Here is a 20110-nt window from a genome sequence, read left to right as displayed (position 1 = left end):
AGGAGTTACATTTTTCTTTATAATTTTATTTTATTTTTTTAAAAAAGACTTTCCCTAGTTACTAGAAGGACCTGGTAATCCATTTACCATGACTTCCTCAGGTTTGGTCCTTGAATGTGACCCGTGGTTCTCTACATTTACTTCAGTAGGATTTGATTCTTGGTAACCTTTATAGGCTGACTCAAATCATTAGGGACAAATTGCCCATGTCAAAGGACTTGATTGTATCGTGGAATTGATGTAGTGCATAACTACTCACTTTGCAAAGCTCAGTTGCAGCAAAAGCCAAAGCTTGTGACCACTGAGATGTTGGACTTCTCAGCTCAAGGCAATGTCCCATACTGGGGCAACAGCCTCCCTAAGGTTGTATAGACACTGTGGATAAAAAGAATTGGCAGTTTTCAGAGCTGGCAATCTGCTCCTTTTCATAAGAATTACCATCATTAATTAAAGCATCTTTTTTTTTCTGTCTAAGTATTTCAGCTCTAATTCTCTTGCAGGTTCATAAATAGTAACATCCCTTTGTCCTGGAAAAAAGTTCATTTCTTCTTTTCTTTCTCTTTGTCATTGCCCTCATTCTCTGTCCTCTCATGGCTTAAGGTAATTAAACTTCCAAAGCCAGATCACCTCTCTGAAATATTTAAGCATGATCAAAGAGATTTTCATGTTTCATTTGCCCACAAAGCTCCTTGGGAGTTTTGAATGCAAAAAGCTTTCTCCTTTCTGCAAATGACTGCAGAAGAGGGGCTGGATCTGCTGAGGGACAGGTTTGCTATTGCCCAGACCTCGTGCTACCAAGTTACGGTTCAATAAGCAAACATTTCAAGCCTTGTGACTTGTAGGCACAGGAAAGGTATTTAACCTCATCGCTGCCTCTTTGCCATTTAACACTGAAGTTCCAGCACGTACCGTTGGATGTTGATGCTACTTGGAGTTGAAATGTTGCATCCAGCAGACGTGTGCAAGGTGCTCTCTGCAGTTGCTGCATGCCTAACTGCATTCTTGTGGTGGAGCTTGGGCTGACACACGGTGGGGAGGAAAATCTTCTCAGAGGGAAATTTGTAGAGTGAGATTACCCATAAGAGCTGAATGAAAGACCGGGGTATTTTGAAAAGAAGTATGTGTAAAACTGTGGTGTTGAGGCAGAAGGTGATCCCTCTTTTGATGATTTGAATTTGTGGAGGTCTTCCTAAGCTGACAGCAAGGCAATCCTCTTGTTTTTTCACTTCACTAGGAAATCTGCTTTTCCTGTGCAGATATTTAGCTCGCTGGCTGATGTTTTCCTGAAATTTCCTTTATTAAGTGTCAAGCTTTTGTACCAGAAAATATCAAACACAGCTAAAGGTCAAAGTAAATCATGAATGAAATTACAGAAACTGATGTACAGTGGAGGATAAAGCAGAATGTCAGATGGCAGTTTACATGAACACGATTCCCAGAGCAGAGGCCAACCATGCCCACCCAGAGAAGCCCTGTGCCCATGCTGCTGAGTCCTGCTCATACTGCTCTGTTGATATCAGACTGGGAGTAAGAGTGAGGTTCCCATTAATTTCACCATTAAAAAAGCGAGGATTTGGGGATCCTGACTGAATGCTTGTCTTTCAAGAAAACATCTGACTTCAAAAAGCGCAGAGATGCCATGGGTACCAGTTATCTCTGGAGGTCTCCCTTTAACTGCAGCTACTTATTATCAGGGAAGAAATTGTTCCTCAATCTTACTACTTTTTCTTATTTCTTGGCTTAGATGATGAGAGCAGACAAAGTCGAGGCATTCTGCCTGCTGTGAGCACAGAAGGGCCATCTATGAGCAGCTTGCAAGCTGGGAGGGTCTGTTAGGTCCATCTGAATCTGGCTTAGGAGCAAATCAGTTCCATGAGCCAGAGAGACAGTCATGGCATTTTCAGTGTGTCCTGTGGTTGTTTTTTGTTTGTTTGGGCTTTTTTTGAGTGCAGATTAAATGCAGAGTTTGTCTACTTACCAGACTTCCTGTTTTGTAGAATTGGTAGGCATGTGAATACTTCTACTACGTACAGATATATACGTATTCAGAGGCTTTGTGATCATACAAAACTTAAGCAAGAATAAAAGTAATCTTTTCTTTTTTTCTGGATTTTGCAGTCCATGTCTAAAAATAGTTGCAAAAGTAGAGAGAAGGAAAAACACACGTCCACAGATCACAAGCAGAAAAGCAGATATTTTGAAATACTTTGATGGTAACAAGAATGTTGTCTCCTTTCCAATGTCATTTTTTTTTTTAAAGCTCAGTAGGCAGCGAAATGAAATGTTTTATAGTTTTATCAAGTGCAGCAAAGTCACTGCTATTATACTTGCAATTTTATGACCTGGTAAACAGAAACCTTTGTGCATAAGGGTCTGAGTGGCAGCGGTGTAGAAAACTGATGATTACGCTGCCTTGTGAAATGGGAGCTCCTTCATAGGAAACGCGTGCTACCTGAAGCAGCAACACCTGATATTTGTCCTTGCGGAGCGTGACCCTGTGGCCAACATTGATAGTGAATCTGAGAATGAGGATAACTGCTGGGACAGTAAAACTGTTGATAGATTTCTGTATTTCAGCTTGGGCCACATGGAATACACAGTGCCACTTGAAGTGCAGTGTTTCTCCTGGAGCTTTCATGGTGGGTAGATGAGGCTGCCTGCAGGAGGAGAGCACAGGGGCTGAGGGTTTGCACAGAGAGCAGGCTCTGGCTGTTGTCTGCTGTTCTTGCTGTGTCCTTTGCTGCACGTGTTACTGGTGCATTTGCTTAGAACATTTAATTTGCAGCAGCCGTAATTTATATTTGTAATTTTGTCTGAGATCAATAAAATAAACCAAAGAGATTTATAGCCCTACTTTCAACTAAGATAAATTGAAACAGGCTGCTTCCCTGAAAAGCTATATTTAAAGGGCACTTTAAAAGAACAAAATGAGATGGGATATTTGCATGCAAGTATGGATAAACAACCCATAGTGTGTGGAAGAAATACTGGGAGGGGTGAACACGGTCAGTGCAGGACTCTCTGCAAGAAAGTTGTGGGAAACGTGACTGTAGAGCAGGGTCTGATAGCAGACAAGTAACTATTTGAGAATGTAGATTGTTTGTTCACAGCAACTGGTGAGGAGCTGGTGAGGAGTGAGGCAGGTAATCCTTGAAATCCTGGAACACAAAGGCATATGATTCTGGTCCTTTGGGAGGTACTTAGGCAGGCCCTTCCCTTTCTCCTTTCCCCTTTCCTTCCTTTCCTCCCTCCTTCCCCTTCCCTCCCATCCTTCTTACCTTTTGTCTTTGGTCGTGCTTCCCATCCTTCAGTGGACTTGAATGAAGGCTCTGACAATAGGACTGCCTGTGTCTTTCCTCTTTTGAATTACAATGGTCCAGCATCCTTGCTCCCTGCCTGTGATTTATTGAAAACATTCAGTAAGAAACAGGAACTATCACCTATGTGACACAAGCTGTTTGTTCATTTCCCAGCTGTTAGTATCTCTTTAGCATTACCTTCCCTTTTAGAGTATGTTTTTAATCAGTTGTGCATCAGTTGTGGAATATACTTGGAGGAATAAAGGTCCCCTTTCTCCCTTCACTTCCCCTTGGCTCCTGTTGTGATCTGATCCTGGGAGGAGACCACTTATCCCCACTGTTCAGTAAAACAAGAGTCCAGTGGACTACAGTCTTTGGAACTTTCCTCACACTCTGTAGCCCCAACAACTGAGACTTTTAATTTAGGATTGCATCCATAGAGTGCTTGCTGAAGCCTGGACTAGCATAACAATGACCCACAAGGTTCTGTTTCACTTTGCATGTGCTTCCCCTATACGCATAGTTTCCTTTGGACTTCCTTACCAGGTCCTCTGCAAGAAGCAGGTGTTTCTCCACTTTTCCAGTCTGTGAACTTGAAGTTAAATTCCAAAATAATTCATCATTTTATAAATAAGTTATGCAAGCTGTCATCACAAATCTGTCACTGCACAGACAGGTGCCAACATGAGCAGTTTGCAAAAATGACAACAGGAGTGGAATAAAGGATGTCTAAAAGCAATTACATTTCCAGATATTAGGCGAACACAATTATTTAAACTGCTAGTCAAAAACAGCTGATAAAATAGGTAATTAAAAAGACTGACCCAAAAGCTGATTTTAAATTATTCTGTAATATGCACATAATAAATATATTTCCTCAAGTGCTGGAGATTATGTGAGGAACTGTATTAAAAACTGAGAATGAGCTAGGCCTGCATTGCAAACAGCAGTATGGCCTGTCATTGTAATAAATCATGCTCCATAGGCATTGAAATAGGAAGTATGACAGTGCCCATAGGCATTGAAATAGGAAGTATGACAGTGCTCAGCCTCCAACCACAGCAGTGGTGGGTGACCTGTTGTGTGCACATAGAGAACAACCAAGCTGGACGGCAGCAGGATGGAGTCGTTAGGAAGGAGCTGTTTCAGTAGTCCAATTTTCACATTAAAGTCTTATCATAGGACATCAAAGCCCCTAATTAGGAGCCTGAATCCAGTATTTAATACATTTTACGCCCACTTCATACATGCACAAGATAGCCTAGTTTCCACCTAAAATGACATCTAAGCTCTTTTTGATACCTAATGAAGGGACAGAATGATTGTTCTTAAGACCTTATTTTCCATGCTGCTACCTGGTGGTGATGCAGGACTGACTTCAGCACTCGTGCTGTCATACTTCAGCACATCAAAAGCAGGATCAGCAGGCTGTGCTTTAGCTGGGGGGACACAGGGGTGTCCTCATTAATGCATCTCTCTTTAGGAAGCTGTCCTGTGTTATCCTGCACTATCATCTTTGAAACAACGTGGACTTGAGAAGCATCAAAACTTCAGCTATGAGCACACAGTATTACTCCATAAACGTATTGGAACTGATTAACCTATCAATCTCTGTTATTCAACTACTGCAAACGAGACATGTGCTCCCCTGGAGATTTACCTGGAGTAAGATCAAAAGGAAACTGCTTTCTCCCTTCCCAGCTTGCAAGTTCAAAATTTGTTTCGACTGGTGATGCTGCAAATAAATAAATAAAAGAAGTGACCTGAATAAGTTGAGCGATCCCCTGGGGATCGAGGCAGGAAGCATTCGAAACATGAAAAGTTGCACCCGTGTTCAAACGAGAGAGACCCTAGTTAATTATTTACAGCAGCTGAAAGCTCATCAAAAATTTAACCAAGATTTATTTCTCTGTGACTGTGCATGAACCACAGTGTGCAGCAATGGGGGCTTTAGCTGTCTTCAGTGGAGCTCTTGAGGTTTCACCTCCCAGCTTGTCGGTGCTGGCTCAGTGCGGGCAGTGAATCCTTTCCTTCTATCTGTCAGCAATGCACGCTATTAGGGTAGATTCAAATTGCATGCAAATAAGTACCATGCAGTATTTGAACTGCTGCTGGGAGGCTCTGAGGTGGCCCTCAACAGACTTCAGCTGTGGTGAGGCTGTGACCCGTCACTGTCAGTAGATGATATCAAATACAAACCCATCTGTGGCATAGCTCTGCTCCTCTCCCATCTATAGTAACGAGCCCTTCCATTTTGTGCACACTGACCCAGCGAAGGCTGGACCTTTGCCTGTTGCTTTGAATTCCATTGCATTTGTGATTTTTCTTTAATCATTGCTGTGGAAAAGCCTGAACTGTTTTTCTCATGGGGTTTGTATGCACACAGGCATAACAGAGCTGAGAACCTCAGTAAAGGTGGAACTTCTGAACCTATCTTGATTTTGTTAAGATTAAATTAATATGAAGTAGGACCAAATTATGTTTCGCCTTGAGAGACTAATGAGGAGGGAACAGTACTGTTCTACTGCTATCCATGTACTCAATACATTAAATGACAGTGAAAAAGCTTCACCAGCAAGTGGAATAGGAGCTATAAATGACAGGGAGTACCTTAGGATTCCTGAAGCATCAGCTTCTTGCAGAGGTTTCAATGATAGCACGTCATGACCAACATCTCATAACGTCCCTGAAAAAAGAAAGAAAAATATCAAGTACGTTATCACCATTTCTGAGCAAAAAGGTCACAAGTGGAAATTGTTTTCATGATAAGTGTCTCTGCATTCTCCCAAGTTTCTGGAGCTTCTCAGAACCTCTTATGACTGAGCCACTCTGCCCTGTGTATCTGTGCTGGTTCAGCCTCTTCTTGGTCTGCACAGTCATGATAGTTAAACCTACTTGAGAAACGGAGCTTAGAGTCAACTGCACATCTTTCTTGCAAAAGCATCTGAAGCTCAGATGCTCCAGGCTAGGAACAAAGCAGAAGGTGCCAAAAAACAAGACAACAGCAACTCCTAATTTAAGTTGAATTAATCAGTGGTGGACCAGCTCCCAACCCCGCTGTGACCGCTCTTCTGAGGGAGGCTACCACTGAACAAGAAATGATGGAGAGCAGACAGACAAGGGGGGAGCAGGGAGGAAGAAATGGCCCATCCAAGGTAGGCTGTGCCATCAGACCATGCAGTGGCTGAGGAGATTGGACCAGCAGGACGATCATCAGTGACATTAAAATACTCCGCACAGCGAAAAGATTTTTTGGCAAATAGCTAAAATAACCACCCCCTCAAATCATGCTGAATATCTTAATGCTTCCTAAGAAGTATCTAGGGAAAGAAACTGTATAAAGTTTTCATTATCAGTTGAAGTATTACTGTATATTTTGATTCATTTGGCTCAGTTCGTGATACAACAGAGCACAACTGATGTAACTTGGCTTGATGTGACCCCTTGTTACACATACTGGAACAATATCTGCAGAAGCATTTGAAATTACACATTTTTTCAGACATCTATTTTAAGGATCAGTGACTTCAAACAAGCAGCGCATTTGGGCATATTTTAAAGGCTTATTTCCTGCAATCACATGCAGGTCATGGCTTAATCCTCATCAGAAAGAGCACACTTTGGGATTCTGATTATTGGAGGGGGGCAGTGAAAGAAGGATACATATAGAAAGAAAAGCATCAGAGTTTGCAGACAGAGCCTGGACTCTGGAGTCTGATCAGTAAATCTTTGATGAGAATTTTTAGGGAGGTGGTTTTTTTTCTTTATATTTTCTTTAACTTTTGAATGCAGCACCACAAGAGGTGAGACAAACCGGAGTCTTTGAAGTGTTGGTTAGATGATGTTCTGGCACTGCTGAGCACTGCAGTGACATGGAAACAGACCTGGAAAGAGCCAGCTGTCCCAGCAGGGAGCGGGCAGCCAACAGGAGAAGCAGCTGAATCTGTTATTTCTTATGAATCACTGAGTGCCACAGCACTCTGAAAAGTACTTTTCACAATACTTTTAGAAACTAAAGTTTTTAATGGCCAGGCAAGACTCTGTTACTATAAGTGAGAAGGAACAGAGCAGCTTTGCTTGGCCAGATGCATAGCTGCTCTCAAGTGAGGGCTGGCGAAAGGCAGAGGGAAATGTGACAGCTTTCCACGACAGATAAGAGCTGGATTCTGGCCCAGTTTGAGCTAGGTAAGCAAATAATTACCTGTGAATAAATTAGGAAGAAAAATGCTAAATACCCTTATTAATAGAGACCATATGTTTTTGGCAACCAGAAGGCTCTTAAAATTATGCAGCAACATTCTACAGTTCCCAGTCACGTTTCCTACATACAGCTTACACACTCACCATGTAGTGGACAGAATACTGATTTTGTGGGTATTTTGAAACCCTACAGCCTTGCCATCAGTGAATGCATGGGCAAAGCCTGTTCCTTTACCTCAAGCAAACCATAGGCAAAGGGTCAAATATCCACGTTTTTAAAATAACGTAAGGAAGTTGCACATTTGGCACTACAGTTGAAAATGAAGTTCTCATCTTATAAAAAAAGGAGAGAAGGAATTTCCTACAGAACTTCATAGCCTGATTTTCAGACTGAAGTGACGATACATTTCAGGCATTGGATCTGACAAAATCTTCTCTCATTAAAAGAGAAGCCAAAAAGGCCAATCTGCACATTTCATAAAACTGACTAGTGCATTCTAAATTCAAGTATTTGGCTATTTAAGCTCAGATTTAATCTCACCACTGTGAAAAGCCTGCTTCCCTACCTGTTACACTCAGAAGCACTTCTGCAGATGAAAACAGCCTTTCCATCCCACAGCCTCTCACAGACACATGCACGCACATTATGTCCCATGTTTAATTGCCTTTCAGAACTGTCTTATCTTGGCACAAACTTGTTGCTGGTTTATCTCTACTCAGGATAAATGCATACCTAATCTTGTTACTGGATGCACGCAGAGCGGGCAATCTCATTAATAGCCACCCTTAAGGGATTTCTATACAGGGATCAATTTCATAATTGGAACACAGCTACATCATATATAAATATACTCCTTCCATGGCACAGCCATTTGCCTGCTGGTCTCATGCTGTTCTGTCTTGCACATCTCATGAAGAATTAAAAAAGAAGAAAAAATAGAGAATCCAGAAAGTATTTTTAAACCAGAGATCTTTCTTGGAAACTTGTTAGGTTTTCAGATCACACCACAGGCTTACAAGCTTGATTTGTCAGGTTCACGATTGTTACTGGATATGTAAGTTCTATCATTTTTAGCCTGCATAGTCACTAAGAATAGTTTTCCCCTGCACTGCATTGAATTCTGTATGCTCTTTGTTGTAGCATATAGAATTCTATAATGGGAAAAACCCTAACTTGTTAGCTGCGTATCATTTTCAGAGCCAGCAGGAGCTGTAGAGCTTTTAAGAATTAAATTATGTTCATTTATTCACTGACTGCAAAATATCCTACCAAGAGCCTAATAGCTTAAAGGCTTCCTAATCAACTTTACTTCATCATTAAATAATTATGCTTCACATCTCTGAAATACACTTTTGTCACATCTCATAGAAGGGATAGTTAGTGAATATGAGTCATTACCGAGGCTGAGCGAACCATTCATAATTAAACCTGAGCCACGCAAAGCTGCTGGTCTGAGGCTGTGTGAACCTTTCACTGAGTCTGGGCTAAGTTTCCAACGAACTTCAATCCAATTATATCCAAACCACAACAAAACAATATATGTTCACTCACTGTACAGCTTCGCTTCCTTTAGTGGGTTTGTTTTCTCGTGACGATCATTACAGCTCAAATCAAATGGGGTTGATTCACCCTCTCCCTCCCACGCTGAGGCATGCAGTGAGGATGGGCACCACTGATGCTCTTGGAATACATACATGAGAAAATAGTGGGAAACGGTGCCAGTGTTTCACCTGGGTCTACCTGTACATAGCTGTGAGGTGTGTAATTGCACACAAGTCTTTTTCAAAAGGAGACCAAACCCACTGCTAGACAGCTAGTCAGATGGAGAGCAATCACTGTCATAACACAAAAAGAGAATAGCACTATTAATGAAAAAGATGATGAAATAAAGAAGTGCCAGAAATGTTCATTTACTGTGTTTGCTTACCAGCAGATCACAGGTCACTCAGAATTGAATATCCTCATCCCAAGGCTGTCAGCCACACCACGTCCTGTCCCTGCTAGCTGCCCGGCAACGATGGCAACACGTCTGCATGGATGTAGACTTGGAAGCCCAATGTGTGTCATCTCCTCTGAGGCTGCTCGAGTTGCTCTTCAGTGCTTCAAGGGGAAAGAAAGAGCAGAGAAATAATAAGGCTTCGTATGAGTGGTGAGACTCCAGTTTGTACTGTGACGGCTGTTCACCATTGGATCTACTTCTAACAGATGGGACAGAGATGCAGGCGGGGTGGAGGGGCTGCAAAGGCAACTGATGGAGAAGTTTCTTTGGAGCTTGCCATTCTTTGTGCTTCATTTATATTTCATTAACCATGAAATTGTGTTTATAATTGTATTAGACAACTGTGTGAGATATTAGATCATAAGCCCGGCTTGAATTAAAGCCATTTTTAATTAGTTATTGATTTATTCTGTTTTGTCATTTTTAATGAAATTACGCCCCTGAATTCAAAGCACTGGTGCAGGTGTGTTATCTTAATTCATAAAACTAGCACTCTGCTTATCTCCTAACCAACCAAGAGAATGGAAGTTGGTGTTCTTTAACACAATTGTGGTATCAGCCATTGCTGTGCGTCTGCACAAGGGGTGTGAATGCAAGAGACACTGCACTCCAGAACAGACAAGAGAAGGGAGCCCTTGGCTGCAGGCACACTGCTGGGAGGAACCAGGGCTGAGCAAAAAAAAAAAAAAAAAAAGGAAAAAAAGGGAAAGCAGGAAAGAATATGCAACTGTAGGAGGTGTGAGATGCTGTGCTTCTGCTGGGAAGGAGCAGTAACTCATTGCCTTGGGGATGCTACCCTACAGCACCACAAGCAGCAGCTACTGCACGTTGCTGGGATCCAGCTCAGCCCCAACGGCTGCAAGGACAGGGAGCAACGCTGCAGCTCAGCCAGACTGTGCTTTGTCTATGCATACAAATCAGAGCTAAGAGGTTTGGGGTTCTTGGTGGATTTTTTTTGTTATCTCAGATCCGTCAGGACCTCAGCTCCCTGTTCTACTTTTCTACTCCATCCTGTGATGTTAACATACACAAGGATTCACTTGGACTTCAGAAGGACATCTTCCCATGGTGGAAGAGCTGCGGGATATTTCTTGAGGTGTTGCAGACACTGATGGCTTTCATTTAGATTAAAAAAAAGAGGCTGTAGTCTGTAAGGCACCGTTGAGGCGCATGAGCAGTTCCTCAGCTCACCTTCAAAATACAACAGGCTGGCATTTATCTCACAGTCTGACACCCCAACAAAAAAATATTTGGAAACACGTTCGTTTTTCACATCCGAGCTCCCCCAGATGCCCAACAATGACTCTTATCCTTTTTTTTTTTTTTTTTAGGCTTCTCCTTTCCTACTTCCTTCCCCCCCCTTTCCAGCCGCCCACATGGTTTCACTCACTGGAACAGCCCGTGGTGAAATCAGACAAACACTTTGACTTTGCCCCCGGCCCCAGTGGTAGCCGTACCTCTGAAGCTGCCATTCACCTCTAATTACACGTCTGCTGAAATCATGCAGAGAAGGAACAGTGTAAGTCATTAGCCCTCCTAAATGAATGTGCAGCTGAGTAGCTAACAAAGGGATTAACACTTGACAGCAGAAGCGTTGCACGCTGAAGGGGAGGGTCATCGGGTGACTGCTTATTACACAGAAATAATTGCCATCCAGTGCTGAGAGAAACCGATGGCTGCAGGCTGTGTTTACTGCAAAGAAATGCATTTTTTTCCCCTCTGTTTTCTTACCCTCCTGCTTAATCTTCCTTTGCACAAAGCAGGGAGGAGGCCCATTGCTGGGCAGGGCATGGTGAGGAGCACGTGAACAGGTAATGTGATGGGAGCAAGTTCAATAAGAATTCTCCTGCTAGACAGAAAGCTTTCACCCCTATGAAAAACCTTGTCTTTTTTTCAAGTATTAAGAATGCTACTTCTCTTGTTCCTCTGTTACCATAGCATGGCATCTGGCTTTATGCAATGTTTAAAAAGATATAAAAACATGATTATAAAGTAAAAATATTTGTCTTTATCTGTCTCTACAGGTATAGGGGACTGTGGTCATTCCTGTCACCATGGGGCTGTTCATAGAGTCATAGAATCACTCAGGTTGGAAAAGACCTTAAAGATCATCGAGTCCAACCACAATCTGACCATACTGCCCTACCTCTAACAACCCTCTGCTATGTCCCTGAGCACCACATCCAAACTGTTGTTAAACACCTTCAGGGATGGTGACTCAACCACCTCCCTCCGGTGCCCATTCCACTGCTTAACAACCTTTCTGTAAAGCAATTTTTCCAGATATCCAACCTAAACCTACTCTGGTGCAACTTGTGGACATTTCCCCTCGCCCTGTCATCAGTGAAATGAATTACTGAATTGTGTGTGTTTGCTGAAAACACACTGCATGCTTTAACATAATGCCACATGGAAGATCCTGTTTAGCAGAAAGCATGACCTTACAGTTAGGAAAGATTTGGGGTAAGGCTTCCTGCTAGAATAAATACTTATCACTCTATTGAAATCACTGCAGCTGCTGTGTTTGAAACAGGCTGAGATATGTTCCCTCATCTTCAGGCAGACAAGGACAAAGCAACGAGTAAAGTGATGCAGGAGAATTCAGTATACATTTGACACTGAACAGAAAAGTCTCTGTGGTGGACTTCTGAGCAGGGATGTGTTTTGCTTTCGTGCCTTACCTGGTGCTGGTTGCAATGCAGAAGGTTGTGTCCTGAAGCAGGGCTGGATTACATCCCACGCAGGATCCCCAGGTGAGCAAGGCTTGGGTCTGGCATTTTTTCCTTCTTTCTTTCTTCAAATGTTACCTACAATACAAGGCAGGAAAAGAACATTTTAGGTTTTTTTTTGGGGGGGGAAAAAAAGCTGCAATTTCAGAGCAACTTGGTTCAATCATAAAACTTTAACTGGACTACATATGCGTAGATATACTTTGACATCTTCAGCCCAATTGAAAGGCAGTGGATTTTAGTACAGGCATTTTAAGCTATCAAATGATAGCTGAGATATAAGTACCACAGAGATACATGAAAAGCACAGCAGCACTGGGGTGGTATGGTACAATGTGAAAAGGGTGTTTACATCCAAACATGACACGCACAGTTGAGCATGAATTCACATTAGCTCAGCTTGCGCTTCAAACATCCATTTATTAGCTCTGGGTGGAAACAGCTATTTTTCAGTAGCACAGTTCAAGTATCACAAAGGGTTTTTAATGACTTCTATAAACCTTAGCACAGCTATTATTCCAAAGCCTTACACCTGAGCAGAGTGAGCATCAGCTCAGGCTTTTCTGTTTTTCACCTCTTTTCTGGCATTCTTTCTTTCTGCGCCTTCAGTGACGCGTCAGTTTTCCCATGATATGCCCTGCAGAGATTTGCAATGAGCGAAGCTGAAAGCAAGAACCCACATTCTTCCTCCTGACGTGTGACTATTTCACTACTGTGCTGCAGTGTGCTGAGCCCATGCACGACTGCAGCATCCTGGGCACACATGGCCACGCACCGAGAGCTCCTTCCACCCAGCACAGGAGGGACTCGTGCATGCCAGAGCTGCTCATGGGCAGAGGCTGGAGAGGCCACAGAAGATGTGAATACAGAAATAGGAAATTAATATGTGAGGTGATGCTCGTCCCACGGAACGTTTTCCGCTCACTGTTGGGTACTGCTTCCTCTTGTCTGATTAAGTGACATTCGGTTAGTGTATCTGCCTGGTTATTTAGTTCTCTGCATCACTCTGAGCACTGTAATCTCTCTAATTGGTGCAAAGAAGTTTTTCCCAATAAGGTTAGAATGAAGCAGCTTTTCTGTCTATGCTCCTTCATGGTTGATTTTGCTATCAGCTTCAGAAATCACACGGAAGGAGTCTGACTTTGTTCCATTCATTCAAGAATTACTATGTTTGCAGCCATAGAAACAGTATTTAGGTCTGGATACAAAGGAAATATAGTGCCCCTATTAATTTTCTGCATCACTGAAATAGAGCTTCTGTCAAATGGGGAAGGCAGACATTGCTGATGCTGAAGAGCCATCCCAGAACCAAGCCTGCAGCACTGTTTGGGAACAAAAGGTAAGAAGAGATGGTTGATGAGATGAAAATGCTGATTATAAGATGTTTTTGGATGAGATAAGCAAACCAGCTTGTAATCTCAAATTCTTAAGTCTTCTTGCTGTGTTTTTACACTATCCTGAGCCTGTTATGTCTGAAAACAGCCCTACGTTTATTTTTATGCTTCAGGCAACATTAGTTCAGATGAAAACACTCTTCCTTGCCCTGATTTGTTAAAGCCCTAAGGTTTATTTCCTCATGATAAGAGGGCGGTCACAGCCTTCTCAGAAGTGTGTGTTTTCTGTAATACAAACACTCCTGAGCTATTTGGCTCTATGTGGTGTCTAGATGTGAGCTGGCAGAGGCACCCACGTCCTTCTGAGCTGCACCAACACATCCACCCCATGGCTGGAAGAGCTCTGGGTCAGGAATGTGTTCCCAGCAGACAGTCTTGGAAAAAGCAATAAGGCAAACCTGCCAGAGATAAATAGCTGATGTCTTAAAGCAAGGATACTACTGATTATATTGATATTTCTCACCAGCTTGTATTTGCAGTGTTAGAATTGCTCGTACTCTGGCTGGTGGAAATTCCTCTGGTGGTTTTTATCGCAGGATGTCTAAATTGTTTAGCAAGATTCATTAACACCACGACAGCCCCACTGCTGACTGAGAGCTTCCAACGGCCACTTCACAGAGCCATCTGAAATGATCTGAGTCAGTGAGAAAAGGACAGGAAGGACTGAGGCATCCCTAACTCCAGGAGAGCAGCAGGCATTATAAAGAAGGAAAACATTTTTCATTTTTATAAGGAATAAGGAAGTGGAGAATGCGTGGAGCTTCAAAATGATGTGGTAGCAGAGGCCTAACTCTCAAAACGCTTGCGGACAAGGTACTTTTGAAATACTGTGCTGGTCACCAAAGGGGGAAGGAAAGTGCCTGGCTCCACACGAAGTAAAGGTTTAAATTAGAGACTGGAAAAGCTTCCTAATGAAGAATACTTAATCAGTGAACCTGGCCGCTAAGGGAAGATGTAAAATATAAGTTCTAAAGGACCAATTAGACTAACACCTGTCTGAAAGCACAGCAGGATTCTGCCTCCTTGCAGCGAAAATGGGCTTAAAGCCACTATGATATTGTAGTGCTACTGCAGCCTCCAAACCCCACTCACATTCAAAAATCTCATTTTTGCTATGAACATATATCCCCACACTGTAAGGAGGTCCTCTAAGCATCCAGCATGTCTGTAGCCTGTAGTCTGTCTGGAAAAATAACAATTGCAAATCTACATCTTGTCAGATCAAAGTCCTCTTATAACCAAGTCATGAGGATTAAAGTTAGCTTCATTCTTCTGAGTAGAGCATCCCTCCCAAGGGAAAAAGGTGCATTGTGACCTGTGAGCTGGTACTGCATCTGAGCTCACTTAGGGAAGTCTCGCTCCTATAACCTTCTTTATTTAGTGGAGGGGTTTGAGGAAGAAGATCCTTGACGAGAGGGACAGGTTATTTCCCTGCAGCTCTCAGTGAGGTACTCAAAGGTTTTCCCTAAAGTTCCCTAACCTGACTGATTTGGTTTCCTGGTGCATTGCATGAGCAGTGTGGACATGCAGTTCACAATTCTGGGTTTCCATCCTTCATGCCACACTCAGCGCTGCTTCCCAGGCCTCCAAATCCTTGACTGCATTCTTAGTCAAGAGTTACAAGAATGATAACAGGCACTGTAAGTCAGCAGTACCCCTTTGATAAGATAAAGCAGCTGTGTTGGCTCTGGAGTAGCTTAACTTTAGACTTTGAGTATGATGAATTATTGTTTAAGGAGATGCATTCGTAATTCTGTTCCTCCCAAGCAGGTGGTTGATATTTTGAGATCCCTGCTGTATCAGCACTGTGTATATTTGGCATAGAAATTGCATGAATATTACAAATTCTATATTTAATTGAGTCTCATAATGAAACCCTGTAAATCATAGTCAGCCCATCAAACTAAACAGGAAATTGATATGTTGAGGTGTTAAATAATGTTGTTTCTTTCCACCCCTACAGGTTAGACAAAACTTGATCACTTCCATAAGAGGCAAAAATGTTGGCAGCCAGACATAGTTGATGTAGTTCTCTATCTGAAAGTAACATGAAAATCCTCATTCCTAACAAAAACATCAAGTAACACGATAAAGCACCTTTACCTACAACAGCTTCCTTGGGTCAGGTCTCAGACAGAGCAAGGTACCAACTTCTTGTTCAGGCTGCATCCTAAGCTTCCCTACTTTTCCCTACAAAATATTTTTGATTCTCTTGTACAAGTATTTTGGAAGAAAAAAAAAAAATCACAATAACATTTGCTATGCAGTAGTTGGTGAAATTCCTCCGTTTACATTTATGCAAGTCAGGCAAGTGCTGGGTGGTGAGAACTACCACTGCTTCAACTTACTGGGCTGCAAAAATCCTGAATTGTTCTGCTTTTTCTGAATGAGAACTAGTGCAGGACTATACCTATACAGCTTGTCTCTGAGGTTATGGCAGAGAAACTAAATCCCAGGAAACAGAATCATGAAACAGCTTCAGTGGGAAGGGACCTTAAAGATCATCTAGTTCCAAGTAAGAGACAGTTCAAACAAGTGTGAGTGTGACCTAGTGAATAAGTAAAATCTACACAATGGGAAGCACAGCAATGACAGCAGGCCAGCAAGGTCCTAGACTGCAGCAAGTGAAGGTTTGCTTAAATGCAACAATGCAACAGCTGTGGGCACAGAAATAAAGGAAAGAAGCTGCTTACCTTCAGAAAGCTTCAGGTACACAGGGATTTCCAGTGACATCCTCTTGCCTTCACTGCCAGCCCTTAAATGAGGGCTGGGAAGGGAGGGATCCTGGTTCCACCCTTCCATCACTCAGTGCATTGCATTGCATTGCATGCACCTGAGCTCCCCTGGGCTGGCTCTGCCTTCCCACCAGGTTCTCCATCACTGCTTCAGTGGGTTTATAGAATGTTTATATGACTAACATTGCCTTCATTAGTAGCATATTATTTTGAGGTTTTGGTACAATGAGGTACTATTTGCACCTTTATCTATGGTGATTCTATCACATCAAGTCAAACAAGCGATAAGAGAGACTTGCACTCAATGAATAGAGTCCATTATTTTGCTGCATCTGGCTAATTGAATACAGAGAGCAGAGCAGCCTTTGGCACCTGACCTGCTTAGGTGCCTTTTGCCTGCAGGGTTCTCTTTGTGGATGAGGACAAGGAGCTGTGCATTACACTGCAATTTCTTAACAGGCTGTTTCAAGTGCTCTCTAGATGTACTTCCTCTGCTCCTCCAAACCCTTTTCACACCACTTCTTTTTACTGCTCTTACAGTGGAATTCATCACAGGCTATTTTATCTGGGTGAGAGCTGAGTACGCACACAGGTGTGAGTCCACGCAGCACAAGTACAAATTGCGGGGCTGCTGTCCAAGGCTGTGACCTTGCTTATCAGAAAGCAAAATGCCAGGGGAGTGACCTTGATAAGCCCAGGTGACCCCAAAGCATTGCACCCCAGGCAACTGCAAGTCTCAGTATGCAATAGGAAAGATGCACACTTGCTTGTCGCAGGTCAGGGAAAGGTCCTGCTGGAGACGATTTGCAGATACGTGTTGAAAAGCCTCTTTGCTATAAGAGACCAGGCCGAATATGGCAAGGATGGTTCTTGTGATAACGTTTTAACATGACATCTTTGTTGTGCAGTATAATGGTGATGCTATAGGGAAGCAACTCAGGTTAGCAGCTCCTGTGTTGAGTGTAAGGGAAACAACAGAGGAAAGGGTAATCTTCACCTGCTGAGGTAAGTGCTTGTCACTGCCCCTGAAAAAGCAATTATGGAAGATCAAAAGTAAGCTGGTGAGAGCATGAGAAGAACACACGATCTCCACTGTGCTGGGGAAAATGGGAACTGGGAAGCACAGTCTAAGCAAATGTGGTTTTCCTATGGAACATACCTACTTGGTTTTCTTGCCTATCAGAAATGATCCAAGGCAAAAAATTGACCAACAGTTCACAAAGAGGACAAGTGGGGCTCTGTACGTACCGAGGGGCTCACTGCAAGTATGAATGGAGAATTCAGTGATTGTGAATAGCATCCCTTGAACATGCAGGACTTTGTGATGGTGGGATAAGACCTCAAGTGTATGCTTAAATGTAATTTTCATTTATTACACAGAGAAAAATCCTAGTGCCCACCAAAACAGAGCTTAAGTTTTTCTGTAGTAGAAATCAAGAAGTAACTTTGCTGAAGGCACTGGTATTAGCTAATGAAGTTTGAATACATTTACACGTACTAAACAATACCTGCATACACTCCTATTGAATTTTGGGGGCTGTTTTTATAGTTTTCCAGTGAGATCCTCTTGCCTTCACTGCCAGCCCTTAAATGAGGGCTGGGAAGGGGGGGATCTGTTCTGCCCAAGTAAGTCTGTGAGCATCTAGGTTTCCACTAACTAAGATTGCATGTCTATTAGCTTATCCAAAAGTTACAGCACTGCAATATTCCCATATTACCACGCACTGAAGACATGTCCCTGAGAAATTATTCAGTAGAAAGATGTAGGAGCCCTATTTTCTCAGTAACAGCAAATCTGTCTGAAGCACAGCAGTTTCAGTGACAATTCAGCTCTTGGAGCAGAATCCATTTAACTTTGGATTTGCAAAGGCCAGTGCTGGAACCTAGGGAGCAGATCTGTGTGTCACTGGATTATAATGGGGAGGCTATTTTGCAAATAACCTGTCCTCTGAAACTGCTGACTGCAAGATGCTTTAGGAATATTGACATTTTGCCACAAGTACAGAAACCTCAGAGTCAACTCCCATCATCAGACAACTTAACAACACATTTCACTTACATAAATGAAACAATTCCCTGTCCTCATAACAATTAGGAGAACATCTTTCAGTGATTATGCTACCCTGCAGCAAGGAGAAGGGTATTGATCCAGGCCTACATTTCATTTACAAGTTATGTTTGTATTATGACTCATATTAAGGGCTTTTTCTAGGGAGAAAACAGGGGATTATAAAATACTATTAAATATTGAGCAGATGGCTTCATCTCAAAGAAAAAACATCCTTTGATAAAAAGTAAAATGTTCAAAATGACTTGAGAGCAAGGACACTCAGCACAGTGTCTGTGCTGTTTGGGAGCAAGCTGCCTGAGAAAGGAGCCGGTCAGCTCATTTCACACTGCTGTCATCTAGGGACTCAATCAAGGGGCAGTGAGATAAACAAATAACATCTCAGGAGGTCACTCCTACACCAAAGAGTTCGGTGTGGTTGTGCATGGGGAACTGAATCGAGAGAGGCTGAGGTTTTTTGCCCCATAAATCACAGAGGGATTATTCCTCTGTGCAAAGCAATTCCCAGTGCTTTGGTGGCACTGGGAACTGAATCAAGATTTTCAGTCTCTACTCAGCACCTCCATCTATTCTTCAAAGGTTAGGACCAAAGGGGATCTGTAATGATGGCAGACTCTCCACAGGATTACTTTGATAACTGTTTCAGTGCTGTGAAGGATTTACTCCCCACTTTGCCTCTTTGAAGCTAAGAGAAATGCAGTACGCCCATGGACACCGTTGTCTCCACCTTCCCAGCCCTGCTTCTTCCTGCAGACACAGCGCTGTTGCTACAGGAAGGAAAGAACTGGCTATAAGCAGAGATAATGCTGCCACATGTGAATGAAAGGAACGAAAAAAAGCCAAGTTTCACTACTGGAAACACTGCAGACAAATTCTGTTAATATTTCAACAGATGACCCCATGCCAGTGTCTTTCTGAAGTACTGCAAAGTGCATGCCATGGGTCAGCCAGTGGAACAGCCACCCAGAACAACGAATGCTGCCTTCCTTCCCTCTCAGGGTGATTTGTTTCCACATCCCTAACGTTTCAGTATTTTTATATTTGATTTCTGTGGGATGAATCTCATCGCCTTCTCATCTCCACAACTGTCAGAGGGCTTTTTAGCATTCTGGAGATATTCCAGCCTATTGTCATTCTCTATGCCACTGAATTTTACAATCACAATTTCATTTTTTGCAGTGGTTGTGCTCATGAGCCCTCTTTTTCTGAGGTTCAGAGAGGTCTTTCACTTCCTGAAACTCAGTGACAAAATCTATTCCAAAGGCCAAAGCCAATCCTTGCATTCTAAATACAAACATGAAAAAACAAAACAAAACAGCTAATTAGTTCTAAATTAAAATTCAAAAGGAATATCCATTATTTCTGGATTATGTGCACGCACCACCGCCTTTACAGTTTGTGATGAAAGATCAGCCACTGTTCCCAAGCACTGCTGAGAATACCAACAAAGCTGTCACGAGACGATATCTTGATCGAACATGATGACCTTTAAGTTGGAGCTGTAGAAGCAAACCAGATAAGAATCATTTTCAAAATACACACAAAAAGCACTACAGTGGAAGGGAAAATGATTATTCCCACACTCCTAATTGTTTTGAAAGGTTGATACATTTAAAGTAGATATTATATTAAAACAATGGGATTTCATGTCATGCTGACTATGCTGTTTATCTTTGAGTGAACTT

The 20110-nt window shown here is 42.5% G+C and overlaps 2 long non-coding RNA genes across 9 annotated transcripts in view; one reads left to right on the top strand and one right to left on the bottom strand.

Annotated features, from left to right (window-relative positions):
- Positions 1–9543, top strand: part of LOC125700738 (uncharacterized) — a 197990-nt gene extending 188447 nt beyond the window's left edge. For 3 of the 5 annotated variants that reach the window (XR_007380037.1, XR_007380040.1, XR_007380035.1), the window contains one exon: positions 9431–9543. This is a non-coding gene — a long non-coding RNA (uncharacterized LOC125700738). Of the gene's footprint in view, positions 1–4782; positions 4967–9430 lie in introns of those variants that run through there. The other 2 variants (XR_007380038.1, XR_007380036.1) reach the window with 2 other exon arrangements.
- LOC125700739 (uncharacterized) overlaps positions 1–20110 on the bottom strand; it is a 104506-nt gene that overhangs the window by 9447 nt on the left and 74949 nt on the right. Inside the window, exons 5-9 of one of the 4 annotated variants that reach the window (XR_007380043.1) lie at positions 12181–19924; positions 9428–9600; positions 5910–5985; positions 4960–5034; positions 3279–3396 (exon numbers count right to left, since the gene is read on the bottom strand). This is a non-coding gene — a long non-coding RNA (uncharacterized LOC125700739). Of the gene's footprint in view, positions 1–1106; positions 3159–3278; positions 3397–4959; positions 5986–9427; positions 9601–12180; positions 19925–20110 lie in introns of those variants that run through there. The other 3 variants (XR_007380042.1, XR_007380041.1, XR_007380044.1) reach the window with 3 other exon arrangements.

The sequence above is a fragment of the Lagopus muta genome, chromosome 15 (assembly GCF_023343835.1).
Source record: "Lagopus muta isolate bLagMut1 chromosome 15, bLagMut1 primary, whole genome shotgun sequence".
Classification (NCBI taxonomy): Eukaryota; Metazoa; Chordata; class Aves; order Galliformes; family Phasianidae; genus Lagopus; species Lagopus muta.
Note: the sequence above shows the minus strand (reverse complement) of the source record. Positions and strands in the feature narration are given on the sequence as shown.